This window comes from Hemiscyllium ocellatum, chromosome 12, assembly GCF_020745735.1.
Source record: "Hemiscyllium ocellatum isolate sHemOce1 chromosome 12, sHemOce1.pat.X.cur, whole genome shotgun sequence".
Taxonomy (NCBI): Eukaryota; Metazoa; Chordata; class Chondrichthyes; order Orectolobiformes; family Hemiscylliidae; genus Hemiscyllium; species Hemiscyllium ocellatum.
Genome location: NC_083412.1, coordinates 71,636,563 through 71,664,134, shown reverse-complemented (window position 1 = coordinate 71,664,134; position 27,572 = coordinate 71,636,563). Strand labels below are relative to the sequence as shown.

General features: G+C 42.7%; 1 protein-coding gene across 2 annotated transcripts in view; it reads left to right on the top strand.

Moving 5' to 3' along the window:
• The first annotated feature begins 14,911 nt into the window (after window positions 1-14,911).
• col8a1a (collagen, type VIII, alpha 1a) overlaps window positions 14,912-27,572 on the top strand; it is a 151,515-nt gene continuing 138,854 nt past the window's right edge. For both annotated transcript variants that reach the window (XM_060833687.1, XM_060833686.1), the window contains exon 1: window positions 14,912-15,103. The gene's annotated coding sequence lies outside the window, so the exon portion shown is untranslated. The remainder of the gene's footprint in view (window positions 15,104-27,572) is intronic.

Sequence of the window (27,572 nt, the reverse complement as noted above, 5' to 3'; positions counted from 1 at the left end):
GTAAACCACCCAGACACATTTCCCGCTGCTCCTAACACTGTGGGCAATGTAGCATGGCCAATCCACCTAACCTGCACATCTTTGGATTGTGGGAGGAAACCGGAGCACCTGGAAGAAACTCACACAGACACAGGGAGAATGTGCAAACTCCACACAGACAATTGCCCGAGGCTGGAATCGAACTTGGGTCCCTGGCACTGTGAGGTTGCAATGCTAACCACTGAGTCATCTTGCCGTCCAATGAAACATGATCTGACACACTTTTGAATTGCCTTGGCCAGTCAGGGGTACCACCAGGTCTGCAACATGATACTACTCATTCCCCCCTTGCCAAGGTGTGTAGCAGTATGATGGCAATTGATGAGCATTGCTGACAAGCTATTGGGTATACATACTTGACTGACTGGAGAGATCCAGAAGCCTCTTGACGCAGAGTGCGAGCACCCATGTGTCTTCCAAATCTGCTTTTCTGAATCAGGGGCATCCCCTGTAAACACTGCACTGTAACAATGTCTAGAATGCCTTTGGTTTTTGAAACAGGTTTTCGGATGGGTGCCTGCCAGTTAATAGTGGACATGATTGAATTGTGTGCCCTCGCTGTATTCTTGGTGGCTCGGTCAACTCATGGCTGACATCTGTTCCGTCCATGACATGGTCAGCACATTTGATTATGGCCAATTGCTTGGGGAGGAGGATGGCCTTAAGGAGATTTTGGACATAGTGTGTTGTGAATAGGGGCGCTTGAGGAGGTCAAGAATCTTCACTGGAACCAAAGCTGGCCAAAGTAGTGAGCCACGCCAAAGGCATACTGTGAAACTGTGGATAGATTCACCATTTTCCCTGAGATCAGGATACAGGCTCGTGTCAGCGCAAAGAGTTCTGCTTTCTGGGCGGAAACCCGGGGGTCAAGGGAGACTGCTCCCAATGTGCCTGTGAGGGTGATGATTGCATATCCTGAAAGAGGCACTCCTAAGGGTGATATTGACAAGCTACCAACCACAAAGAGGGTTAAATCTGGTGTGGGCAAAGCAATGTCTGAGAGGTCTGGTCGGAGGGATGTCAAGAAGTGTTGCACAAAAGGCAGTCATGGGGAGATTCGGAAACCTCCTCTAGAGAGGCACTGAGGAAAATCACCAGGTTAATGGTCAAACAGTAGGAGGAGATCAGAAGGAGGTTGTTAAGAAAGGATACCCTGTAATCGCTAAATCGAGCCTGTGTAAGGTGTTGGGCTGGTGGGAAGTCAGGAAGGCTATGACTGAGTGTGGCAAATACACAGTCAAGGGTTTCTGAAGGTTTATATTGTACACAGCTATCACAAGAGAGTAGATAGCCATCAGAATTTATGAGCAAGGTGGGAGGCCCATGGCGACAATGTCAAGGCGAGTTGAATTCTAGGCCACTGACCTCCTGAGATCTCTGAGGGTCTGGGTTAAAACAGTGGTTGCACAGTCCTCTGGATAGTGGCATATAGCTGGAAGGGTCTGTCAGACAGTGGTCTCCTGAGGGCTGGGGCACCGGCCAGGGCTGCTTCTAATTTGTTGAAAGCTGACTTCTGGTCTTCCACTAGAGTGAAAGTCCCTGACACCTTATTGGAGGTTAAAAGGGTTAACTGCTTGGTAAGTAATGTTACACTGGGGAGGTACTGCTGGTAGTAGTTAACCAGGCCTAAAAAGGCACGCATCTGCTTAGTGCTCATGGGTGGAGGGTTGCCAGTATGGGCGCGATGTGGTCCAGGGTCAACTGCCAGTCTGAAGCACTGAGTAATGTCCCCAGAAATGTAACGTGACGCTGAGCATGCTGAACCTTGTTGGATGGTTAAACATATCCCCAAGAGTGGAGGGTGTTTAGGAGACAATCGATTTCTGCAATGTTAGCAGATTCCGAGGGGGAAACTAGGAGTAAGTTATTAACATATGGGATGGCTGTGGAGCCATCCAAGAGTTGAAGCTCAGAACTGCCGGTGGAGAATAGAGTGGGCAAATGGACAAATCCCTGGGGGAGTTGTGTCCAAGTGTACTGCTGACCCTTACAGGTGAAAGCAATCGAATACCAAGACTCTGCTGCTGGGAGAGAGCAAAGAAAGCACGTTATAGGTCAACAACGGTGAACACACACGCTGGCAGAGATATTGCTGAGAATGGTCACAGGATTTGGTACGAACGGGTGTAGTGGCTGCACTGTTCTGTTGATCTGTTGGAGATCTTGTACTAATCTCCACTCTCAGCATCCTGGCTTCGGGACAGGTAGAATGGTGGTGTTACAGAGCAATCAGCAGGGAACTAGAACTCCCTGTTGGAGGAATGAATCTATCAAAGCTGATATCCTTTCGATGGCTTCTGGTCTTAGGGGATATTGAGGCATTGAAGGCAGTTTTGCTCCTGGTGTAATTTGGATCTTGATAGGATCCACAGGGGTGTACCCTACTTCATGCTTAAAGGCCGACCAGAGGTCAACAAAGGATTCTTCTGAGGGGTCGTGTCGGGGCTGTTAGCGGTGAAGTAAACCCGCAACAGTGAAAGGGCTAGACTAATAAGATAACTTCCTGTTGATCAGTATTTGGGTCTGGTCAGTGATACCGGGTCCAACTGCTGCTGTAACTGGGTATGCTAAAACTCCCAGGGCCTTCGCTTTGTATCCCTTGTTCACAGAAAAGGTAATATGGGGAGAAACCAACCCTGGTTGGTTCCAGAGGTGGACAGGAACGTTTACTAAGAGGGCGAATCCCTGTTTACCTTCAATGTGTCACGTTACGGAACAGTGATAGTGGACTCTAGGAAGGGGGCAAAGGTGGCTGCCAGCTCAGTGGAAGCTCCAGTGGAATGGTAACAAAGGGTTACATGGGGATCAGGGACTTGTAGAGGAGATGTAAAATCCTTTGGCTACAATTCGACAGCCCACCATAGGGGGGCACAATAGATCCAGAACTGTCTCTTGATAGAATTATTTCTAATTGTAATGCCCTCATCAAGGCAGAGAATCTCGACCTGAAGGGCACACAACAAATCCCTCCCTGCTAGGTTAATCCCTAAATTAAGGGTTTGCGCAAATTGGACCATACAGGTTCAGGTCTAGATGAGAGTGGTGCTGGAAAAGCACAGCAGATCAGGCAGCATCCAAGGAGCGGGAAAATCGAAATTTCGGGCAAAAGCCCTTCATCAGGAATAGAGGCAGGGTGCCTGCAGAGTGGAGAGATAAATGCCTTATTAAATTCATTGATGCGTCGACAGAGGGGGATAAAGGTGAGGCCTTTGCTGACGACTGATCGTTCATCCTCAGTGAGGGGGAGGTATTTATCTCTCCACTCTGCAGGCACCCTGCCTCTATTCCTGAGGAAGGGCTTTTAACCGAAACATCGATTTTCCTGCTCCTCGGATGCTGCCTGACTTGCTGTGCTTTTCCAGAACTACTCTAAGCAAGACTCTGGTTTCCAGCATCTGTAGTCCTTGTTTTTACCCTGTACAGGTTTGGGTGCCAAACTGAGTCATTCTGTTCAGGGATACTGCCTCTCCTGCCCAGTAAGACCTTGAAGGTGTATAGAGCTGGGTGAGAGCCCAAGCCTGTGTTGGCGCACAGGAGGTTTCAAGTGTTGAGGAAGTGGTGGCAGTATCAATCGTAATGGGGGTTTCTTTGCCCTCAACAGTCAAGCAGACGACTGGTTCATCCTCAAGGTCTTTAGTCAGGACAGGGTAAAGCGGAAGGAAGGTTAATCAGGCTGAGGTCTCCAGTGTAGCAAGCTCACCCCCTGCCTGGGGCTCTGTATCATGGGTGTAACATTGGGCAATCCCACTGCCAATCCCACTAATCAACCGCACCACAGTGAAAACAGTTGTGCATTGGCCATGTCATTGTCCCATGGTGGAAAGCGGACCACCATGGAGCTGAGGGCAACTGTGATAGCTGCAGAAAGCAAGTGGAGGGGTGTAAGGTGAACGATGAAAAGGTGCACTGGGGCCATTCGGGTGAGTAGTATATGCATGGTCGTATCCATTGACCCACCCCTGGAGACAATGCTGGGGTTCCATAGGGTGGTTCCTGAGGGCATCAGGGCCTGCAATCTTTGTGAGGGGGTTAGGGGTGGTTGCTGCATCAATTCATGTTTGACTGTAGCATGTTTCAGGTCCTTAATACGATGCCAATAATAAGTGAGCACTCTTCTCATTTGTGGATGAGTGTTATCCGGCCAAACCATATTGTTGGTTCTAATAGCAGTAGCTACCTCCTCTGAAATGCATTGTAATAGTAGGGAGTGAAACTGGGGCGAGGGATTCCCTACAGTATAAGTGGTGTCCCATGACTAGGTGGAGCAAAACCAATCCCAAAAGCCTGAAGCGGGCTCCTTCTGCTTTGCGCGGCACTCCAATACCCTAGTTATATCTACAGGTTGCTGCAGGGTTCTCTGGAGAGCCCCCTAATTGCTTGGATTTGGTCCCTGGACTGGGGAACAGCTCTGGAAAAGGCCTCCTAATCATTGTAACCCCCAAACTGGGTTTTCCACCTAGAACCCTCGCTTGGGTTCAAAGCCATGCAGCACAGACTGAAGCGGTCCTGAGGTGTGGCTTGATGCATTTGAATTGTACCTGTAACATAATTAATGAAACCCTCGGTTGGGGGTGTGGGACATAATTAAGCACATCACTTGGGGTTTCCAGGGGGTGTAAACTTGTACAGTGGCCTCTCCCACTGCCTCAGGGTTTGGGTTAGGCACAGTCTGGGTAGAGAACTGTCTCTGTTTGCCTTTATGGGTGGTGTTGCCATTTCTGTTTTGGTTAGATGGGCTGGGGTTAGCTGATTCATTTGCTACCTCTCTGGGCCAGTCCTTGTTCTTGAGGTCATAATGGTAGGGCCTGTCACGCTTGCTACCGCTGTCTGTGGTGGAGTTATAGGACGATGTGCCCTGATCTCTGTGCGTCTCAAAAGGGCCTGTCTCTTTGCCTTTCTCAGTGTTTGTTTGCATCCTGATAGCGACTGGGTCAGCAAAGCTTTCAGGAGCCTGGTTCTGGTCAGGACGTGGAGGGTTGGAATTTCTCTGTAGCCGAGGGATAGAACGTGGGGGGAGACAGGCGGCAGTGAAGGATTCAGTGGGGGTGGTGGTCGTGGGCCAGTGGATTGAGGTTGAGGTGTTACAGCGCTAGCAGGAGTAGTAGGGTGTAGTGGCTGATACGGGGTGGGGGGGTGATGGGGTGCTAGCTGGGATTTGCTAATCCTCCTCCTGCTCATTAGTGTCATCAATTTGGAACTACATCAGCAGACCAGACATGTCCAGAAGTACCTCTGTTTTACACTCGGCCAATAGCTGGGTTTGGCGCTTTTATCCTGGTTCATTAGCCTGAAAGGCCTCTTAGCTTTTCTTGACTTCCTTCATTTAGATCATACTCCCCACACTGACTCTTCAACACTACCCAAGACTTAGGGTTACCCTCGTTATCACATAATCTAATCCCTCTCTGATGCCCACTGTTCTCCCAGCTGCTCTGTTTAGATTTGTCTTTCAATTCCTCAGTCACGTTTCGGCACACGGTTATTAAAGTTTTCCACTGAGTTCCCACATTGCACTTCCAGATTGCCTCTTCGGCCATTAAACGTTTCTCTATGTTCCACATCCCTCCTAGTGGCCAGGTTTTATTGCCCAATTTCATATTTAAACATCCAGAGAGACCCCTGAGCCATTCCTCATTCTGGGGGTCATCCCGACGTAATCATACAAAGGGGTTTCAGCCCCTGACTTATCTAATGTTGCCCCATGTTACGTATTTTCTCTTTCTCTATGAATCTGTACTGGCAGTCTACGTACTCACTCCATGTTCCTGCCGTGAGGGATCTCCCCTCTAAACAACTGGTCTAAGGCAGGGTGCCGAGACAGATACAGTGCCTCTGCTTTACCTGGTGTACTGTATCCCGGGACTCCAAACTTGCTGTTACGGGATTCTAGCCCTCTGAATCCCAGGGTGGCGGGCTCCAACCTCCAGGCTTCCTATGGGACTCTAGCCCCAATCAAAAACCCTGGGACCCTAACCCCAATCAAAACTCAATCTGGTGCATGACGACTTATTGGTGTGCAAGTGTGCAAGTTACCTCAAAGAATTCATCACCACCGAGTCGCAGGAGACAAGGGGTCGACTGAGTGTTAAGTCTAGAGAGAGAAACGAAGGTGAATCGTACCTTGTGTGTCAAATAGTTAAAGTCTATTAAAGCTTGTACAAGCAAGGCGACCCCCTTTGACACTCTGCGCGAGCCTGTGAAGTCGAGTGAAAAGAGGCCCCAAACAAAGGAAACACATTCCCTTTGTAAAGGTCAGTTGGTAATGCTCAGAAAGACTCCCCCAACCTCACCCCCCCCCCGCCCCCGCGCCGATAACCGCGTTACTCCAGGTACAATGGCAGGATGAGGTCATCCTCGGAGATAATGTAAATATAAATGCCCTAATCCTGGGCAATCAGTATGTAAATGATTTCCTGACTCCGGGATTCCCCAAGACAATGTAGGCGTGATATGTCCTAGCTTTGGAACGGCCTTGCAAATAGTTCTGGCTCTGCTAGTTCCACAGACAATGTTGGTATGATATGCTTCAGTATCGGGGTATGATCATGCAAACGAATCTGATTGGCTGGTGGATGGCTATGAAAGCATTTCTGAATGGAAGGGGTAGAATGAAAGTTTAATTTGATACTAGTAGGAGAGCAGTAGTAAATGACTGTCTAAATTGAGTGGGAGTCATCTGCATTCCTGCATGAATGTCATCCCCATCCACTTCCAGAATGTTCAGCTTCTGAAGCAAGGCAGTAAAGTTTAACCCTTTAATATTACATTAATACCTAGAGAGATAGTCCAATTTAATCTTTAACATTACACCATTGTCTTGAACTGCTTCAGTCAATAGGTGTTGGGACATTCATGGTGTTGTCAGGATGGGCGTTCTTGACTTTTACTGAGTGACAATGAAGGAACAGCAATATAGGTGTGAATTGGAGGAAGTAAATGCAAAGGGAATAATTTAAGGGTAAGTCATGGCAAGGCAGTTTAGCCAGTGCAATATGGGAAGTCAGGGATGCTTCCAGAATCCAGTGCAACCAGATGTCTGGGAAGTGTTATGAACTGCAGCAATTGGAAATCCACATTTCATATGTGCAATGTTGCTTGGAGTCACTGCTTGATATCTGCAAGGCTGGGATCTTTGTGGATAGAATGTACAATGAGGTGGGCATGCCATAGGTAAGTAGGACACAGTTAGAAAGGGAATGGATGACTGCACAACAGCGACTTGGCCCCAGGCAAGTAGTGTGGGAGATCCCTTGGTCCATCTCCCTCTCTAAGATTTTCCTTTCTGGATATTGATAAAGGAGTTGGTTTCTCAGGAGAATGCACAAAGAGCCAAATCTGTAGCACCAGGAGACACTCAGTTGAATGGAGAGGAGTTGGAGACAAAAAAGATGTGTAAGCACTATTGTTAGGGGATTCTATAGTAATGTAAACAGATGGACCCTTGTGCAGTTGCAGATGTGATATCAGAATGTTGCCTTCTTGTACCAAGGTCAGGGAAGTCACTGAGTGACTGTAAGACATTCTGAAGGAGGAAGGAGAACAACCAGAGAGGGAAGGTTCAAACTGGAGTCAGGGAGTAGGTTTAAATCTGAGTGCCCCATCAAGAATGGGATAACAAATGATGGTAATGAAAAATAGGAAAATAAAATGCAAAATAGCAGGGCAGAGGAACCAAGGGTTAGCAGAAACTAGGGCTGCCATGCAAAAATAAAGTAAAAATGGCCACAGATCTAAATATACTATATCTGAATGCATGGAGCATTCACAATAAGAATGATGAATTAATAGTGCAAATAGTTGTAAATGGGTAGAGTTGATTGCAGTTCCACAGACATTGCCGTGGGTGATCAAGACTTGGAACTGAATATTCAATGGTATTCAATATTTCAGAAGAATATGCAAAGAGAAAAAGCAGGTGGGGTTGCACTGGTGGTGTAAGATGAAGTCAGTGCGATTGTGTGAAACGATATTACAGCAGAGAGATAGATGTGGAATCACTCTGAATGGAGCGAAGAAGCAAGAAGGAGCAGAGTATATGAGCGATAAATTCCTCGACAGTTTGCGTGTTTTTTTTAGACCAGTGTGATGAGGAACCAATTAAAGAACATGCTATCCAAATCTACAATGAAAAGGGGTTAATTGATAGTAATATTGAGAGAGGTTCTTTAGGAAAAAGTGGCTATGATAGAATACTTCACTAGAATAAAAATGAAGTAATCCAACCCAAAACAAATATCTATATCTAAACAAAAGGAAGGTGTTAAGTGAGATAAGCTAGCTGTAATAGATAGTAACACAAAGGCATGACATCGGATAGGCAATGGTTTATATTTAAGGAGCAAGAGCATGCATTGCAATAGTTATACCTTCCTTTCGGAAATAACAGGAAAAGTGACTCAACCATGACTAACAAAATAAACTAAGGATAGTATTAGATCAAAGAGGAGTTATATAAAGTTGCCAGAAGAGACGTAGCATGGCTAAGGACAGGGAGCAGTTTGGAATTTGGGAGAGGAGGACCAAGTTTTTGAGAACCAGACTATAATTAGCTCCTCAGAGATTCGGACCATTCTACTCACATGGTCAACCTTTCTTGGATTGTTCAAGGACCAGTATTTGGGGGCAAATTCATCTATTGTGTACATTGAGCATTGCTTTTCCCCTTTCTCAGCAGGGCCCGACCTTTTCCTCATTCCAATTTCTCTGGAAAATTTCGAGGTGCAACCAGTTTGGAATCATTTTCTATGTTAACTTACAATTGTCTGCCATTACCAAAAGGAGAAAGTGAGGACTGCAGACGCTGGGGATCAGAGGCAAAAGGTATGGCGCAGCACACCTGGAAAAGCACCGCAGGTCAGACAGCATCAAAGGCTTCACATATTTTGCTGACTTTGTCTCAACCAGGTGAGTATTTTAGTATACAAGGTAATGACTCTGAAAAGATTTATGATGGAGACTGCATCAGGTTCTAGCTAATCTGTTGATGGCATATAGTCTTGTGTGAAGAACTGTGGGATCCAGATAAAGATCCCACTAGGCTAAGAAATGTCATCCTGGCTTCTGATTAATTATATCTAATTAGCCAATGTAAACTTGTATCTATTCCTTTCATACAATAAACTATATTTTGTTGTTAAGACAATTTCCTCTTCTTATAAATAATTACTAGACATCCATCCTCCACTGTTAACCACACAGACCTTTAGAACCAGTACAGAAAGAAGGATTGGAGGCAAAAATCTTCCTAAACCATCCACTGCTAGTCCTTGGTTCCACACTGCATATAACATGGTGATCAGCAGTACCTCAAGTTAACAATGGTGAAAAGAAATCAATCCATAGGAATACACTTTCAGAAGACAAATGATTTTATCATTTTAGGGGCATTTCTGTTATCAAAAGACTCAGTCAGCAGCTATAAACACAAACAGAGAAGCAGTCAGCAAAACTCACAGTAGGAACAGTGGGACAAAAACAGTGCTCCATCTTAAACCCTCGTCTCAGGGATCAAAAAAGGCTTAGAAATGACGGTGTTGACACATTTGGCAGGTAAGGATTACTGAAAGAGAAAGAACCCACAGGGGCAGTCCCAATTCAAGCTTCAGCTGGGAACAAACTATTTTGGACCCGTTGTGAATAAGTGTAAAGATCCCTGTAGGAATGGGAGAAAAGCTTTAGCTTAAGGACCACATTGGGAAGGGTAAAGATAAAAAAAGGGGCTTTTGCTGTTCACAGTGAACATCAGCGTCACAGCCAGTACACATCAGGAGACTCAGCTTCAGTAGAGGAGCCAAATGTCATTAAATTAATATATATTTGTATACAGCATTGGAAATATCATGGAGCATATTTAAAGAGACAACAACACAACTTAATTGATAGAAGAAGATAGAAAAAAGTATGATTGTGCTAAGTTCAGAAGAAACATAAATTAGACCATGGATTTGGTGAAAGGATTTACTAAGACTGCAGCTACAGATATTCAGTTGAAAAACATGCTGAAATGATGTATACTGTGCATCTGGCTATGAAAGGTGGAAAAATGTCCATTTTTCAGTGTGAAAATAAAAATACTCCATCTGGGCTGCAGAAGTCAGGAAGATCTTTATTTTGCCTCCAGGTTGGAAGGCACTGCCACTTTGATTGCAAAACCCAACAAAGCCCTGAGCAAGTGGTATAGAGATACAGATTAATAGTTAGCAGAATTTAAAGCATAAAAGAAGTAAAATTGCCCAGCATTGTCATGACAAAACACTTGAACATGTATTATAAAATTATATGACATTGTTACAAAATTATTTAAAACTTTAAAGGATTTTTAAAATAAAAGAATTGCAACGTTGAGATACAGCAATATTAAAAGCTTAAAAACCAGAAAATTATGAAAATATTAAGATGTCACTAATTTAAAACAACTTTAAAGTATTATGAATAAATAATCACATTAAGAAAACAAGAAGAATAATACCACCATAAAGAATTTATTGTCAGTGATTATCTGAATTAAACACAGGATTAGAATCTTGAAGAAAACAGTTCTTAAAATACAGAATTGCTTCAATTAAACCACTGTATTCAATAGCTTTTGCTGCTAATGATGTTATAAATCATTTATAGAAGATCACACAGATAGTTTTGAAGAAGTTCAAACAGATCTTAATAACTACTATAATCTGAGAAGCAATAATATGGTTGAAAGAGCAAGATTTAACATTTCAGAAAAATTCATAGATAAATTCATTAAGATCTCCATAGAATAGTGGGAAACTGTGTAAATGGACCTTTGAAAATACAACTCATTAGAGACAGAATCTTTGCTGAAATTATTCAAGAGTTTTTGTCAGATATGCTACATTTCAGAGAAGATTTGACGTTAGAGGAATCTAATATAGCTTGATATAGGAGCAATGTCACTGCTGTATCAGATCAGATGCTATTAAGTAATAGCAATTAGGGCTTACAGCAATGAAATGATATGGTTCAGGTTGATCACTCTAAGGTATGCAGGCGTGCTACAAGTAACATTGCAACACAAAGGTTAAATGAATGTATAAATAATCAATTAAGGGGCATGACAAACATACTTAACATATTCAACTTGTCTAACCTGCCTGTGCCATGGTGTTTACTGCACTTATACATTGTGCTGTGGGTAAATGATGAAAATAACAGAAATAAGTTGGTGGGTTACTGTTAGTTTGCTAATGTGTCAGCAATTTCTCTCCTTTTAATTTGTTGATCTTGTCACAAAATCACTCACTTTCAGCTGAAATACCTACCATAATCTCTCCTAAAGGTCATAACACACATATTGACTGGTAATTATTTACATTTTGTCAACCAACAGGGACATTTACAGTAAAACCTTGGATTCTACATATGCTTACACTAGCGGAAAAAAAGTAATTTCTATAATGTTAGCAGATGAAATAAAGTGTGTATTTTAAAAACTATAAGATACGTTAAATGTAATATCATGACAATCATGTTTTAGGAGACATTTCCATGCAATTAGTTTTACAAATAATTAATTTTGTTATATAAAAGAATGTCACGCTACTAAGATACTTTAAGTATAAATCATCGCACCACAAATCACACGATTATGATACTTTAAGTATATCAAATCATAGCACCCATTGTGGTTTAGTGCTTTATTGTTGTCATGCGCATGTAGAGTTAAATTGAATTGTTAGTTTGATTAGGGGTAGTCAGTGTGGCTTTGTGTGTGGGAGATCATGTCTCACAAATTTGTTAGAGTTCTTTTATGAAGTGAGCAGAAATGTTGATAAGGGCAGGGCAGTAGAAGTAGTCAATATGGATTTCTGTAAGGCTTTTGATAAGGATCTTCATGGTAGGCTGCTCTGGAAAGTTAGATCTCATGGAATTCAGGGGGAGCTGGCAAATTGGATACACAATTGGCTTGACAGTAGGAAGCAGAGGGTAAGAGTAGAAGGATGCTTGTTAGATTGGAATCCTGTGATTAGTGATGTGCCTCAGATTTCAGTACTGGGCCCATTGCTGTTTGTTATCTATATCAATGATTTGGATGATAATGTACAAGGCATGATTAGTAAGTTTGCAGATGACACTAAAACAGGTGAAACTGAGCACAGTGAGGAAGGTTATCAGAAATTGCAGTAGGACCTTGATCAGCTGGCCAAGTGGGCCAAGAAATGGTAAATGGAGTTTAATATAGATAAGTGTGAGGTCTTGCATTTTGGAAAGTCACATCAAGATAGGAGTTTCATGGTAAATGGTAGGGCCTTAAGGAGTGCAGTAGATCAGAGAGATCTTGGAATTCAGTTGCACGGTTCTCTGAAAATGGAGTCATAGATACACAGAGCAGTGAAGAAGGCTTTTGGCACACTGGACTTCATCAGTCAAGGCACTGAGTAAAGAAGTTTGGAAGTTATGTTGCAGTTGTATGGAGCCGCACTTGGAGTATTGTGTTCAGTTTTGGCCACCTTGCTGTAAGAGGGATGTTATTAAACTGGAAAGAGTGCAAAAGAAATTTACAAAAATGTTGCCGGAACTCGAGGGTCTGAGATAAAGGGAGAGGCTGGACAAGCTAGAACTTTTTTCTTTAAAGTGTAGGAGACTGATGAGGGATCTTAGAGAAGTGTATAAGATCATGAAAGGCTTGGACAGGGTGAATGCACTCAGTCTTTTTCCCAGGGTTGGGGAATCAAGGACTAGAGGACATCAGTTTCAGCTTAGAGGAGAAAGAATAAAAGGGTACCTGGCGGCAACTTTATTTACACAGAAGGTGGTACTCAATATGGAATGAGCTGCCAGCAGAAGTGGTTGAGACAATAAAAGGTATTTGGACAAATACATGGATAGGAAAGGATTAAAAGGATATGGGTAAAAACAAGGACTGCAAATGCTGGAAACCAGAGTCTACCTTAGAATGGTGCTAGAAAAGCACAGCAGGTCAGGCAGCATCTGTGGAGCAGGAAAATCGACATTTCAGGCAAAAGCCCTTCATCAGGAATAGAGCTGTGAGATTGGCTGGAGAATTGATTGGTTGATGGGTAAATAACAACCCTGGAAAAAGTGAGGGCTGCAGATCAGAGCTGAAAATGTGTTGTTGGAAAAGTGCAGCAGGTCAGGCAGCATCCAAGGGGGTGGGGGGCGGAGAGGTCAGGAAGAAGATTGCAGGTTAGGAAGGTGGTGCTGAATTCGAGGGTTGGGACTGAGACAAGGTGGGAGGAGGGGAAATGGGGAAACTGGAGAAATCTGAGTTCATCCCTTGTGGTTGGAGGGTTCCTAGGCAGAAGATGAGGCGCTCTTCCTCCAGTCGTCGTGTTGCTATGGTCTGGCGATGGAGGAGTCCAAGGACCTGCATGTCCTTGGTGGAATGGGAGAGGGAGTTGAAGTGTTGAGCCACGGGGTGGTTGGGTTGGTTGACCGGGTGTCCAAGAGGTGTTCTCTGAAACGTTCCGCAAGTAGGCGGCCTGTACTCCCCAATATAGAGGCCCTCTCCCACTCCACCAAGGAAATGCAGGTCCTTGGACTCCTCCATCGCCAGACCATAGCAACACGACGGCTGGAGGAAGAGTATCTCACCTTCTGCCTAGGAATCCTCCAACCACAAGGGATGAACTCAGATTTCTCCAGTTTCCTCATTTCCCCTCCCCACACCTTGTCTCAGTCCCAACCCTCGCACTTAGCACCACCTTCCTAACCTGCAATCTTCTTCCTGACCTCTCCACCCCCACCCCCACTCCGGCCTATCACCCTCACCTAAACGTCCTTCCACCTATCACATTTCCAACGCCCTTCCCCCCCCCCCCCCACCTTTTATCTTAGCTTGCTTGGCACACTCTCCTCATTCCTGAAGAAGGAATCATGCCCGAAATGTCGATTCTCCTGCTCCTTGGATGCTGCCTGACCTGCTGCACTTTTCCAGCAACACATTTTCAGCTCTAAGTAACAACCCTCAGCGTTACCTCAGCTGGTGTAGGATTTGAACCCCTAGTGTTAACATTCATTCTGTATTGCAAACTAGCTGTGTAGCCAACCGAGCTAAACTGACCCGCTGTGATGTTGGCTAGAGAAGTGATTGGATGACGGGTAAATAACAACCCTCACAGTTAACCTCAGCTAGCGTAAGATTTGAACCCCTGGTGTTAGCACTCCTTGGATACGGACCAAGTGCAGGGAAATGGGATTAGAGTGGGTGGATATTTTGGTCAGCATGGACCAGTTTGGGCCAAAGAGCCTGGCTCCACGCTGTAGGACTCTGTGACACTATGAGAAAGTTAGAACTGTAGAGGCTGGAGAGTCAAGAGTCCAACAGTGTGGTGCTGGAGAAAGCACAACAGGCCAGGCAACATCTGAGGAGCATGAGAGTGCACTTTTAGCCTGAAACATCGAATTCTCCCGCTCCTCGGATGCTGCTCGACCTGCTGTGCTTTTTCCAGCGCCACATTTTTCTCTATGTTCGTTCAAACACCAATTTACATATTTCGATTAAATGCTGTTGCCAGTTTCATTTTGATTGTATGAATCAGAGACAGCCGTTTTTGTTTCAAATTTTAGAGTAGAATATTTCAATAGCATTTTATTTCCATAATGATCATTCCCGTTAGAAAGTACTATTCTTTCCAAGCAGCTAATTCAAAGGGACGCAAGTATGGAAAGTGTGCAGCTGCTCCCTGAACAACAAATAGCTGGGCTGCTTTGAGTTGGTTGTGGCAATGCATGGGAGAGAGCAAAGGAATGTCTGTGTTCACAACAATAAAGTGCTCCGAAATCAATCAACAACGTCATGCGTTTATTTTTACATTGGTTGCTCCAAAATTGTTCCTCTTCGCTACCGCTTTCTCAGCTGCTTTTAGTTCTTTCCTTTTTCTCTCTCTCCAAAAACTAGAGGTTCTGTCTCCAACTTGCCTGTCAGACTACTCGTCCGCCCTCTCGATTGCTCACCTCCTGTTAGTAACCAGCTCCTCCCATTTGCAAATATAAGCCAAATAAGTTGTTGGTAGGGGCCAAGCAGAACATTTTCCCAGTTCGCTGCTGTAGTGAGTATCCGTCCTCGCATCCCGCACAGACTAAGGTAAGCGTACTGCTGCCACTTCAGTACTGCTGTTTGAAGTTGTTAAGGACCCCATCGCCAGCTGGTACAGCTAGTTCCGCCAGCGGTTTTGTTTGAAGTAATTGCTTCTGTTATTTCTACTTGTTATTGTAGTGGAATGATTTTAAAAGGTGGATTGACCTCAGGTAATGTTGTGCCTTTTGTCTGCACTCGAGAGATCGGGAGAAGGAGGAACTATGAGCAATGCACTTTTCGTTAAACAGTTAAAGAGGAATGCTTACATTTTTCCTCCAAGAATTAGTCTTAATAACATTAATGTAAACTCACCTGATGTGCAAATATTTCAGAATATTATGAAATAGTCAGAGGCACTGGTATAAAAATGCTGACTGTGGAAATGGGAAAAGTAATGAAGAGCATGGAAATCTTTTGACAAAAGTATTTCTTTTTTAAAAAAAACTTTTAACTGATTATTATTCAGTGCAGTAGTGACACTGGTTGAAAGGCAACTGTTAACAACATCGCAACTAGAGACTTCTTAAAAATTATAATTTGAGGTAGAGTTCTACTATAATCTGTGAGTTCCCTGCTGTGTAACAGTATTTTTCAGTCAGAATTCTATACGTAGATCCAGATGTTAGAGTGTCTTCTTACCATGTGCTGTGCTGTATACTTGGACAGGAGTGACAAAAAATCTTTGGCTTTATTTAATTGTCTCACTTACCTGGCACAGACACTTGTGCAAGAAGACACAACAACTTACACTGGAAGGTCAGCAGAGGCTATTTAGTCCAGACAGTGTGGTACCCTGCATCTTTTAGTTAACCTTGTGAACCTCTTCCAATCTCCCTCCCCCATTGCTTTTTCTCACAAGTGTTTCAACAAAGGCCCTTTTATGAAGGTGCAGAATTTGAAACTTCAGTGTGGTCTCCCCTCAGTGGCATTTCTTTGGGGAAAAGTCAATTTCCTCAGGAATTTTGCGGCTAAACCATAACATCTGCAGCGGGAACTCAAACTTTTACTCACCAAAGTGTGGAAACAAGGTGAGAGACTGAAATGTAAAATTGCTTTAAAAACCTTTACCATGTTGCCAACCTTCCAGGTTTGTCTGGAATTCTACTTAAAAACTAAAGATTAATCTTCAATTTTCAGGAAGCCACCTTAAAACATTCTTTCAATTTTCATTGAACACCTTCAGTTATTTATATTTTTAACCAAACTGTTATTCAATATCTCTGGAGTAGATGGGACATGAACTCAGGTCCCCTGGCCTAATGTTAGGGACATTACCATTACAGAACAAGAGCTGTCCATTTAAATTTCTTATAGAGATGGGGTGGCACAGTGGCTCAGTGGTTAGCACTGCTACCTCACCAGTGCCAGGGACCTGGGTTCGAGTCCCACTTTGGGCACCTGTTTGTGTGGCGTTTGCACATTCTCCCCGTGTCTGTGTGGGTCTCCTCTGGGTGCTCTGGTTTCCTCCCACAATCCAAAGATGCTAAATTGCCCATAGTGTTAGGTGCATTAGTCAAGGGTAAATATCTGGTTGGGGAACGGGTCTGGGTGGGTTACTCTTCGGAAAGTTGGTATGGACTTGTTGGGCTGAGGGGCCTGTTTCCATACAGTAGGGAATCTAATCTAGTCAGATGTGTAACAAGGAAACAAACCCTTTGGTCCAACCTGTCCATGCTGACCAGATATCCTAAATAAATCTAACCCTATTTGCCAGCATTTGGCCCATATCCGTAGAATTTCTACAGTGTAGAAACAGGCCATTTGGCCCAACAAGTCCAAACTGACCCTCTAAAGAGTAACCCACCCTCTAAACACTTTGTATTTGTATACCCACCCAGTTGCCTTTTTAAATTGTTGTAATAGTCCCAGCCTCCCCCACTTTCTCTGGCAGCTCATTCTATACATGTACACCCTCTGTGTGAAAAGGTTATCCTTTAGGTCTTTTTTAAATCTTTTGCCTCACATCTTAAACCTATGCTCTCTAGTTATGGACTCTGCCCCAACCTTGGGGGAAAAGACCTTGTCTATTTATCCAATCTATGCCCCTCATGATTTTATAAACCTTTCTAAGGTCATCCCTCAGCCTCTGACTATCCAGCCACTCCCTCAAGCTCAACCCTTCCAACTCTGACAACATCTTTGCAAGCCTTTTTTTTTGAACCCTTTCAAAATTTCACAACATCCTTCCTATAGCAAGGAGACCAGAATTGCACACAGTATTCCAAAAGTGGTCTAACCAATGTCCTGTACTGAGAATGAGGGAGGGGGGAGAAGAAAGATGATTTGAAAAGTAAAGATCATCCATTTGTGTGTTCACTTTCCAATTGGTGCTGGAAATCAATCTGCTGTAACAATGACTTCATTTGGTTTGCTTGAGGAACGATCACCAAGTTGGGATACATGAAGACAAAAAGGTCGTGCAAAGATAGCCTCCAGCCATCTGTGGACACAGCTAACAGGATTTGAGAGCAAGCAAAGAGCAATCCATGAATGCTTTCAGCTAGCAGCAGAGTCTCCGCTTAAAACAAACCGTCATAGGGTCATCAAAATGTACAGCATGGAAACAGACCCTTCAGTCCAACTTGTCCATGCCGACCAGATATCCTAACCTAATCTAGTCCCATTTCCCAGCACTTGACCCATATCACTCTCAGCCCTTCCTATTCATATACCCATCCAGATGTCTTTTAAATATTGTAATTGTACCATCTTGCTTGGTAATACAGAATTTAAACACTGCTATAAAGAGACATACAAGTTAAACCTTTTCATCTTGTGCTCATCAGGACTAGGACACAATAAGTCACATTTAGAATGAGAGCAAAAATTTATACAGCATGAGATGAAAGTGCTGATTGATTGGCATAGAGGTGCAGCCGCAACTATTAACTGTTAATACTAGCTGATTAAATGACATCCTTTTTTTTATTTTCAGCAATAAGAATCATTTATCAGTGATTTCTTCTGTGCATTTGAGTCATGCAATGGCAGATGGTGGAATTTGAATTCAATTTCTTATTTTTTAAAAAATAAAAGTATTTGGAATTAAGAGTCTAATGATGACCATGAAGCCACTGTTGATGCTCAGGGGAGGAAAAATCCATCTGATTCACCAATGTCCTTCAGGGAAGGAAACTGTCACCCTTAACTGGCCCACAAATGACTCCAGACCCACAGAAATGTGGTCGACTTTTAACAATTAAGTTCAGACAATAACTGCTTGTCTTGCCAGTGATGTCCACATCCAATGAATGAATTAAAGTAACTGAAGACTGTGTTTTTTAAAAAACTACTGAGAGAAGGTGAACATGTTTAGGGGTGGGGTACCATGAAGATGAGGTGGTTAGGGTGCCAGGTGAGTAATGCGGAATGCTATGTGGGTGAGTGATAGAGTGCCAAATGAGTGAGGGCTAAAGGCTGGCAGGTAGATGGGACCGAAGAATGGCAGAAGTGTAAAGTCTTTGAATAGCATGTGGGTGAGCAGGTTAAGGGGACAGATGGGGCGAAGATAGGATGGTATGTGAGTGAGTGTGTGCTTAGGATTGGGCAAATAGATGGGCTGGTGGGGATTTTGTGGTCAGGTGAGGGGATTGGGGATGGGGTTTGGGGTGTTGTGTATGACAGAATTGGGTCAGCAGGGAGTGTCGGTTCTGGCAGAGTTTATGGGTGTCAGGTCTGGGTGTATGGTTGGTTTGGGGTTAAAGTCATGGGATCAGTTTAATAATGACCCAGGAGTTAGAGTAGGTTTTATAATCCTCAATCTTTCCTGCATAACTATTTGGCTTCAATGAGTCAGAAACCCCTGATTCAGAGTTGAGGATTTTTTTTCAGAAAGTTTGAGATGCAGGGAAATCATTCCAAGGAATGTTTAATATCCCAGGCAATTCCCACAAAGTCAGCTTTATTGTGACCACTGCATGATCCTAACAGGCAATTTTTATTGACACTGCTGCATCAACTATCTCCTCTGTGCAATATATCTTTCATGAGGCTTTATGATTGGCCCGCAATACATCTTCCATGAGATTTTGGAGTAGAGGGGTTGAGATACTAAAGTTAACCTGGAAAGACTGGGACTCTTTATTTTCACTGGCATGTAGGAGTTTGAGGGGTGATTTTATTGACGTTAATAAAATCATGAAGGACATAGATAATGTGGATGAGAAGGGCCTTCTCTGTAAGGTTGTTTTGTGGGGCAGAGATATTCAAAACTAAGGGCCATATTTTTAGGGCAAGATGAGAAAGATTTAAAAAAGATATGGTGGGGCAACTTTTTGACAGAATGACCTGCTAGAGGAAGTGGGCACAACTACAACCTTTTGAATGAGGACATGAAAGGAAAGGTTTGGAGGGATATGGGCCAAGCTCAGCCAGATGGGACTAGTTTTGTTTGGGAACATGGCCGGTATGGACTGGCTGGACCGAAGGGTCTGTTTCCATGCTATAGGACTCTGACTCTGTTTTCTAATTGGGCAACTGAGATTAGATGCTTTGATTCTGAAGGAAATATATAAATACTTATGTAATACATATGAGTTAAATTGCGACTTGTTTCACTGTAATCTTAATAAACATACTACTTCAATGTGGAAATCATTATGCAATCAATTCGACTGGATAACATTTTGGTTTAAAAGCCACCTTTTAAATCCAATCATAGCACTGGCCAAGTGACATCAAAATGGCTCATTCATAAATTCACAACATTGTGAATTTGTTGTGGCTTGTTGACATTGTTGTTTTCTCAGGATTTCACTTCTTGACAGTTTTCAACTTGTAGCTACTGATTCAGTCACAGATAACAAATACAAATCGATACTTACGTAAACTCTAAAGTCACTGAAAGGTCAATGTGCATTCACATCAGGTGATTGTTGGTGAACCATTCCGACTTTTCTCTCTGTAATTTCAATTCGGAAGCAGAATTTGACCCTAAGCCATCTGACCTGGTGGCAAAATAGCTCTGGTCAATGGAGGCTGTGGACTTATCGAAAATTAATAGCATACACATGGGTTATCAACAGGCATCCTGACACAACTAGCCAAATTGAACACTGAAAATCAGGCTGGGGAAATTGCCCAGGGGTAGTGGTGGTGACCATGAATGTTGCATCTCAGGCAAACACAAATAGTTGAATCCCTTTCTTTGGAGGCTCTCTTCTCTCCCTGCACTGCACAGTATTTAGCCAGCGCCCAAATAATTTAGCAATCAAGTCCTTGTGATGCAAATAGAATCTTGATTTTTTTTTTCCTGTCTTATGAAGAACTGCTCAGAAATAGCCAAGCATATTAGACTCCTATTGACAGGTGCACGCTAAAATTGGGCAATGAGATAACATAGCCGTTATCACCCTGGTAACAGTCGTAGAACACCACAATGTGGTAAATAGTACAGAGCTAACGGGTTACCTGAATGTCACTGACAGATTAATACAAGAGTCGTGAGAATTATATAGAAAAGAATGCAAGTGTTTATTATGATCAACTGATCCAGGAATTTATACGTTTTAATGAATTACATAATTTGAGATGTTTGGGTTACTTTATGCTGATGTTTTCCAATTAGGGAACAGGTTTATAAATAATAGCGCAAACCGAGTGCACATGTTATAATGTCAGGAAACAGTTTTTAGGATGAGCAGGGTAACAGGTTGTTGAAACATCAGCCACCTAAAGCATTATCCATCTGTCTCTCCAAAAATGTCAAATTTGCTGAGTATTTCTGACGTTATAGGATTTTATCAAATGTCAGGAATTACCACATTTCAAAATGCTAAGACAAACAAATTGAAGAGGCAGTTGGATTATTACTTCCAAACTATCCAGGTTTTGCCATAGTTCAGTATCATTTGTACTCCATTTTACTGATAGTCAAGATTTTTTAAAACATTACTTGTATTTGGGAACAAGGAGAGACATTATTCACTGGAATCCTTGTGTGATTTTTCTCTATAGAACCAAAAGCTTTTCATGCCTCAAACAACTCAGAGTCATAGATGCTAGAGATGTACAGCCCGGAAACAGACTCTTTGCTGCAATTCATCCATGCCAACCACTTGTCCTAAATTAATCTAGTCCCATTTGTCAGCACTTGGTCCATATCCCTCTAAACCCTTCCTATTCATATAGCCATCCAGATGCCTTTTAAATGCAATAATTGTACCAGCCTCACCACTTCCTCTGATAGCTTATTCCATACATGCACCATCCTCTGCCTGAAAACATTGCCCCTTAGGTATCTTTTAAATCTTTCCACTATCACCTTAAACCTACGGGGGCCTCTAGTCTGGACTCCCCCACAGTAGGCTTACTGTCTCCATGCCCATCAGGGTTTTATAAACCTCTATAAGGTCACCCTTATCCTCCGATGTCCAGTGAGAAGAGCCCTAGCCTATTCCGCGTCGCCTTACAGCTCAAACCCTCCAACTCTGGTAACATCCTTGTAAATCTTTTCTGAACCCTTTCAAGTTTCACAACATCCATCCGATAGGAAGGAGACCAGAATTACACCTAATATTCCACAGTGGCCTAACCAATGTCCTGTACAGCTGCAGTATGACCTCCCAATTCCTGTACTCAATACTCTGACCAATAAAGGAAAGCATACCAAACACCTTCTTCACTATCCTATCTACCTGTGACTTCATTGTCAAGGAACTATGAACCTGCACTCCAAGGTCTCTTTGTTCAGCAACACTCCCGAGGACCTTACCATTAAGTGTATAAGTCCTGTCCTGATTGGCCTTTCCAAAATGCAGTACCTCACATTTATCTGAATTAAACTCCATCTGCCATCCTCTGCCCATTGGCCCATCTGATCAAGATCCTGTTGTAATCCTTCTTCGCTGTCCACTACACCTCCAGTTTTGATGTCATTTGCAAACTTACTAACTATACCTCCTATGTTCACATCCAAATCATTTATATAAATGACAAAAAACAGTATTCATCCTTGTGGCACTCAATTGGTCACAGGCCTCCAGTCTGAAAAGCAACCCTCCAGCTCCACCCTCTGTCTTCTGCTTTTGAGCCAGTTCTGTATCCAAAAGGCTAGTTCTCCCTGTACTCTGTGATCTAACTAGTTTACCATAAGGAACTTTGTCGAATGTCCACTGCTCTGCCTTCATCAATCCTCTTCATTACGTCTTCAAAAAACTCAATCAAGTTAGCGAGACATAATTCACCTCCCCCACTCCCGCACAAAGCCATGTTGACCATCCCTAATCAGTGTCAAAATGTGTGGTGCTAGAATAGCACAGCAGCTCATCCAGAATCAAGGAGCAGGAGAATCGACGTTTCGGGCATAAGCCTTTTATCAAGAATGTGGGGATGGAAAGGGGGCTGAGAGATAAGAGTGTTGGGGGAAGGTGGCTGGGAAGGCAATTGGTAGATGCAGGTTGGGGGTGATGGTGGTAGGTCAAAGGGGAAGGCGGAGCAGATAGATGGACAGGTGGGACAATTCCAAGAGGGCGATGCCAAGTTGGAGGGTTGGATCTGTGTTGAGGTGGGAGGGGAGATGAGGAAACTGGTAAAGTAGACATCGAAGCCATGTGGTTGGTGGGTCCTAAGGTGGAAGATGAGGCGTTCTTCCTCCAGGTGTTGGGTGGCACCTACCTATTGCCTTCCCAGCTACCCTACCCCCACCTTTCTATTTATCTGACAGCCTCCTTCGCTCGGCCCCCACCCAACATATTCCTGATGAAGGGCCCAAGCCCGAAACGTTGATTCTCCTGCTCCTTGATGCTTTCTGACCTACTGTGCTTTTCCAACGCCACAATTTTCATCTCTAATCTCCAGGATCTGCAGTCCTCACTTTCTCCTATCACTAATCTGTCCTTGCCTTTCCAAATACATGTAAATCCTATCCCTCAAGGTAGGATAACAACTTACCCACCACCGATATCAGGCTCACCAGTCTATAGTTCCCTGTCTTTTCCTTACCACGTTCTTTGAATAACGGCACCATGTTAAATAATCTCTAGTCTTTTGGTGGCTCACCTTTGACTATCGATGATCCAAATATTTCAGCAAGGGGCCCAGCAATCACTTCACTAGCTTCCCACAGAGGTGTAGGGTGGTACACCTGATCAGATCCTGGAGATTGATCCAACTTTGTGTCTTAAGACATACAATACCACCTCTGCAATATGGACATGTTTCAAGCTGTCATAATTTATTTCCCCACATTGTATATCTGCGATGTCCTTTTCCACAGTAAATACTGATGCAAAATACTCATTTATTTCACCCCCCCCTCCCGCCATCTCCTTTGGTTCCACACAAAGGTCACCTTACTGATCTTTGAGAGGCCCTATTCTCTCTCTAGTTACCCTTTTGTCTTTCATGTGTTTATAAAATCCTTTTGAATTCTCCTCAACCCTATTTGCCAAAGACATCTGATGTCCCCTTTTTGCTGTCTTGATTTCCTGCACGTACTTCTATCTGGAAGAGACAGTTGTTGCACAGATGATTTCTCCACTATTTTATGCCGTACTATTGGATCTTGGATCAGTTTTTTCATGGTGATTTCTGACATAACCATTGTAGAGGAAGCAGTTTAATGGCGTTGTCACTGTTGACCTCAGTGATCCAATGTGGGGACAAAATGTGTTTAAGTTCAGTGTTTATGTATGTTTTGGTGATGTATATATATTATTTGAAGTCTGGGTGGTCTGGTGCAGGCGATTTGTACCTGATCCCCAGTGGTGTACTGAAAACAGTGCCATATACAGCTGAATTCCTGGTGGTCAACACATTGTCCTCATTGTTTATAAGTTCCATTCAAGCAATTCAAATATTTGGACATTTTGATTTATTCAAACAGATATGTTCAACTGCTTATCCCAAGACTAAATATACACTGATCACTGCTGCTCCTCTCTGTAATCCCATCTTGTTTCAGTATGTTTCCTGCTCTCACTATTCCTTTTGGCTTCTGTAATTGGCATGATTCAGACTTTCCTACTGAGACCGTCACTAAGGAATGCTAAAGATTTTTATTTTCTCCATTTTACACCACTTGGCACAATAGACAATTTTTATTTGCATTTACTAATTAATCATTGGATTAGCATTGAGTTAACGCTTCAGCTACTGTGTTCAGACCGATTTAACAAATTGCCTGTCCCTAAGGCAGAGGTACTGTCCAAAACCATTCCCTTACATCCTGGGCAAATCAGATGAGACCTCCAGATGCATGGATAACTCTTGATAGTTGTTAATAGCTGACTCTTCCTAATGATTTATGACAAGTACTAGCATTCCTGAGATATTCTTTTCTCTGTTATGAGAGGATATTCCCTCAGCTCAGAATGGCTAGAGGCTAACAGCTCACAGTTACTGTCAGAGTCTGTCAGGTTCAAAGTATTAAAATGCATACAGCTTGAATTAGCCCATCTATGTGGATGGAGTACACTGTAGAAATGCCCTGAGGCAGTCTCACATATTCAGTATACACTGTCAAAATTAAAATAACTACCTCCTAGGGCTGCTAACAAAAATTGAGTTATTTTCCTTTATGAAAGGATTCTGGCACGTTGATTCTCTGGAGGGAGACATTTGAACGGATTCATTTTAAGGGTAGAAATGAACTTTATTGGTTAGTGTGAATTGCTAACCACAAAGTGGAAGACGGAGGGTCTAAAAATAAAAACAAAACAATGTTAAATAAAATCATTGTTAAATAAAGCTTTTTAATGGAGCTATCAATATAGTTTGCCAAACCAGCAGTAGCAATGCAGGGCATCACTAACATGGCAGTAGACATGACTAGATGCATAGAATGGAAGGAAATTGCACTTAGTGCTGCCGTTTGGAATGGTAAGTATTGAAACTGAGTGAGTGTAAAATGTCATGGGTGAGTCCTGAGGCTAGTCCAGCAATCTGTCTTCAGAAATGGTGGGAAAATACTGAGGGCTCACTGGCAACACGAAGCTCTAAAAAGGCTGTCTTCACAACCTGCATAGGGGCTGCATTGTGGAGATGGATGCCCACTCAAAAAATGTAAAACTTCAGGAAAAGACCTGTGGCAGATTATATGGCAAGCAACTTGAGAAAGTCGATTGGTCTCACTGAATTCCTGCAAACCAGCTTTATAAAAAAAGTATAATCATGTAAGAGAAGAGACCTACACATTTGGATCAGAGAGGGAAGGGCCATGGTATATCTGAAAAAACGCAAGAAACAAAGGAAGCATTTTGGTCACTGTAGCCAAAATAGTAAATTAAGTGAAGAAGTGAAACTTTCTTTTTAACCTGACCTCCTGAGAATACACAGGACCTTGATCAGGTTGTTTTTGGGTACAATTACATTTTTTTTTGGATACTGTTATGCTTTAATACCAGTCAATACAAAGCAATAATAAAGTTAGCATATGGTTTTCATTATCGACAGCAAAGCCATTGCCATTCTTTCCAGACAATATACAGTAGAAGAAACTCCAACATACATAGGTAACTAAAGCTTTTGAATCCTATTTCAGTTTAAAATCCCATCTAAATGGCAAGTTTTTTAATCAACACAGTGAAGAAAAATCAGCTCCTTTTTGTTTTTATAAACAAATTGTACCACCTTGTGGATTATTACTAAAATGAAAACTTAAAATAGGACCTGGCATGAGATGAGATTGTAGTGAAGCCCTATAAGAATTTCTACAATTGAAGAAAGACCTTTTGAAGATACCACAACAGGCAGGTTGAACTTCACCAGCATTAGCTTTTTTTTTAACAGCCAAGAGGACAGAATTTTTCTGGGATCAGTGCGCTGACTCTGGTGCACTCCACTTGGTTAATATGAGGGCCACTAATGTGCTAAGAAGACAGCAACTACAAGGGGGAAAGGGCAATGTTCCTGCCATTGCTTCTTATCTAAATGTGGCAGGGAAAGTCCATACCAATATTCATCTGCCCAGCCAGCAATTTCAAATGTTAAGTGGTTTTACAGACGATTTCATCCTACAGTACAAAATTTCCAAAGTGACTATTCCAGTCTTCAAATGTCCAAGAAGCAGCTGGAAAGGAGGACCAAGGGACATTCTTCTTGGGAGAAATGGAAATGATCGTTCAACAATGGCAATGAGCTAAGGAAAATCAATCCAGGCAAAAGGATCATTTATAGATCAGGTTGGATCATGCCCATAGTCAACATCCCAAACTTTTTAAGCTACCAAAAAAAACAAAAGCCTGAAACTGAGCCCCATCGTTACTCTATGGAAACACACCAATTGTTTCTCAGCAAAGAAACCCAAAACCAAACTGTATAAAGTTTGAAGAGACATTGAAAACTTCAATTTGAACATAAAAAAGGAACTGAGATCAAAGTTAAACAAGAATTGGAGCAGTCTAACCACCTCTGAGATAGTTGGCCTAAAAGTCCAATGACTGTAATTATACAACACGGTCGATCGTAAAGTCTTTAAAAGAGAAGTCTTTGGCTGATTTCCCACATGCTTCCACACCAGCCAATTGACATAACACACAATGAGGTCAGTCAGTTAGCTCAGTATGCTGGATAGCTGCTTTGTGATGTGGAATGATGCCAACAATGCAGGGTCACCATGAAGATCCTGCTGCCTTTTGACTTTGCCTGAGGCGTGGTAATGCTCCGGTTAAACTCCATTACCAGTTCTCTCTGAATGAGCAGCCTAATGAGCCACACAATGGGAAAAGAAGTGTTTCTTTTGACAGAAATGCTCAGAGCTTCAAAGTCACTGAACTATTAGAAAGTTTTCTTAAGCTGCTATGAGTAGTGCATGATAATGTTATGTTTTAAAATGACATCCTTGCAAGAAAGGACAAAATGCATTTTTTAAATTCACAGCACACATTAATGGAAAAGCAAGCCCCTGTGAAAGATTAAGATCCCCTATTGAAGAAGGACGCTCTTTTGAAAATTTGTTTAGAAAAACATGAAGTAAAGCAATTTGCCATCCACTTTAACAGACAAAACATTATGCAGGAACTTCTTAAAGATCCAGATTCAGAAGTTGTTTCTTCATAGATGAAAATGCACTCCTACTTTTCTGCCAGAGTTCCAGGATCTCTTTGCCTACAGAGGAGTTGCTTTTCCTCTCCAACCCTGTAATCTCCAACATTCTTAGCTCTTTATTAATGCCTCCAGCCAAAAAGACTTGGTGTGGGGGGTGGGCAGAGGAGGTGAGGGGTGGAGTAGGAGCTATGAGCTAACTATTCAATTAAGTGTTCATAGGAGACTGTAAAATACCTTGAGAGATAAAAAGTTAGTTATATCTTTACACTAAAAATAGCCACATAGTATGAGAAAAGAGCTATATCATTGTGATTTAAGATTAATGGAACTTGGAGCCTAAGTCTCTAAAGAACCAGCAGGATTTCCTCTCTTCCCATGCCTTAATAGCTATGTTTTAATAAAGCCTGTTCACTCAAAATGTAATCCTCAGATTACTACAAATATTGAAACAAAAATCTATGCTGATTGAAGTGACCTGACACCATCATTG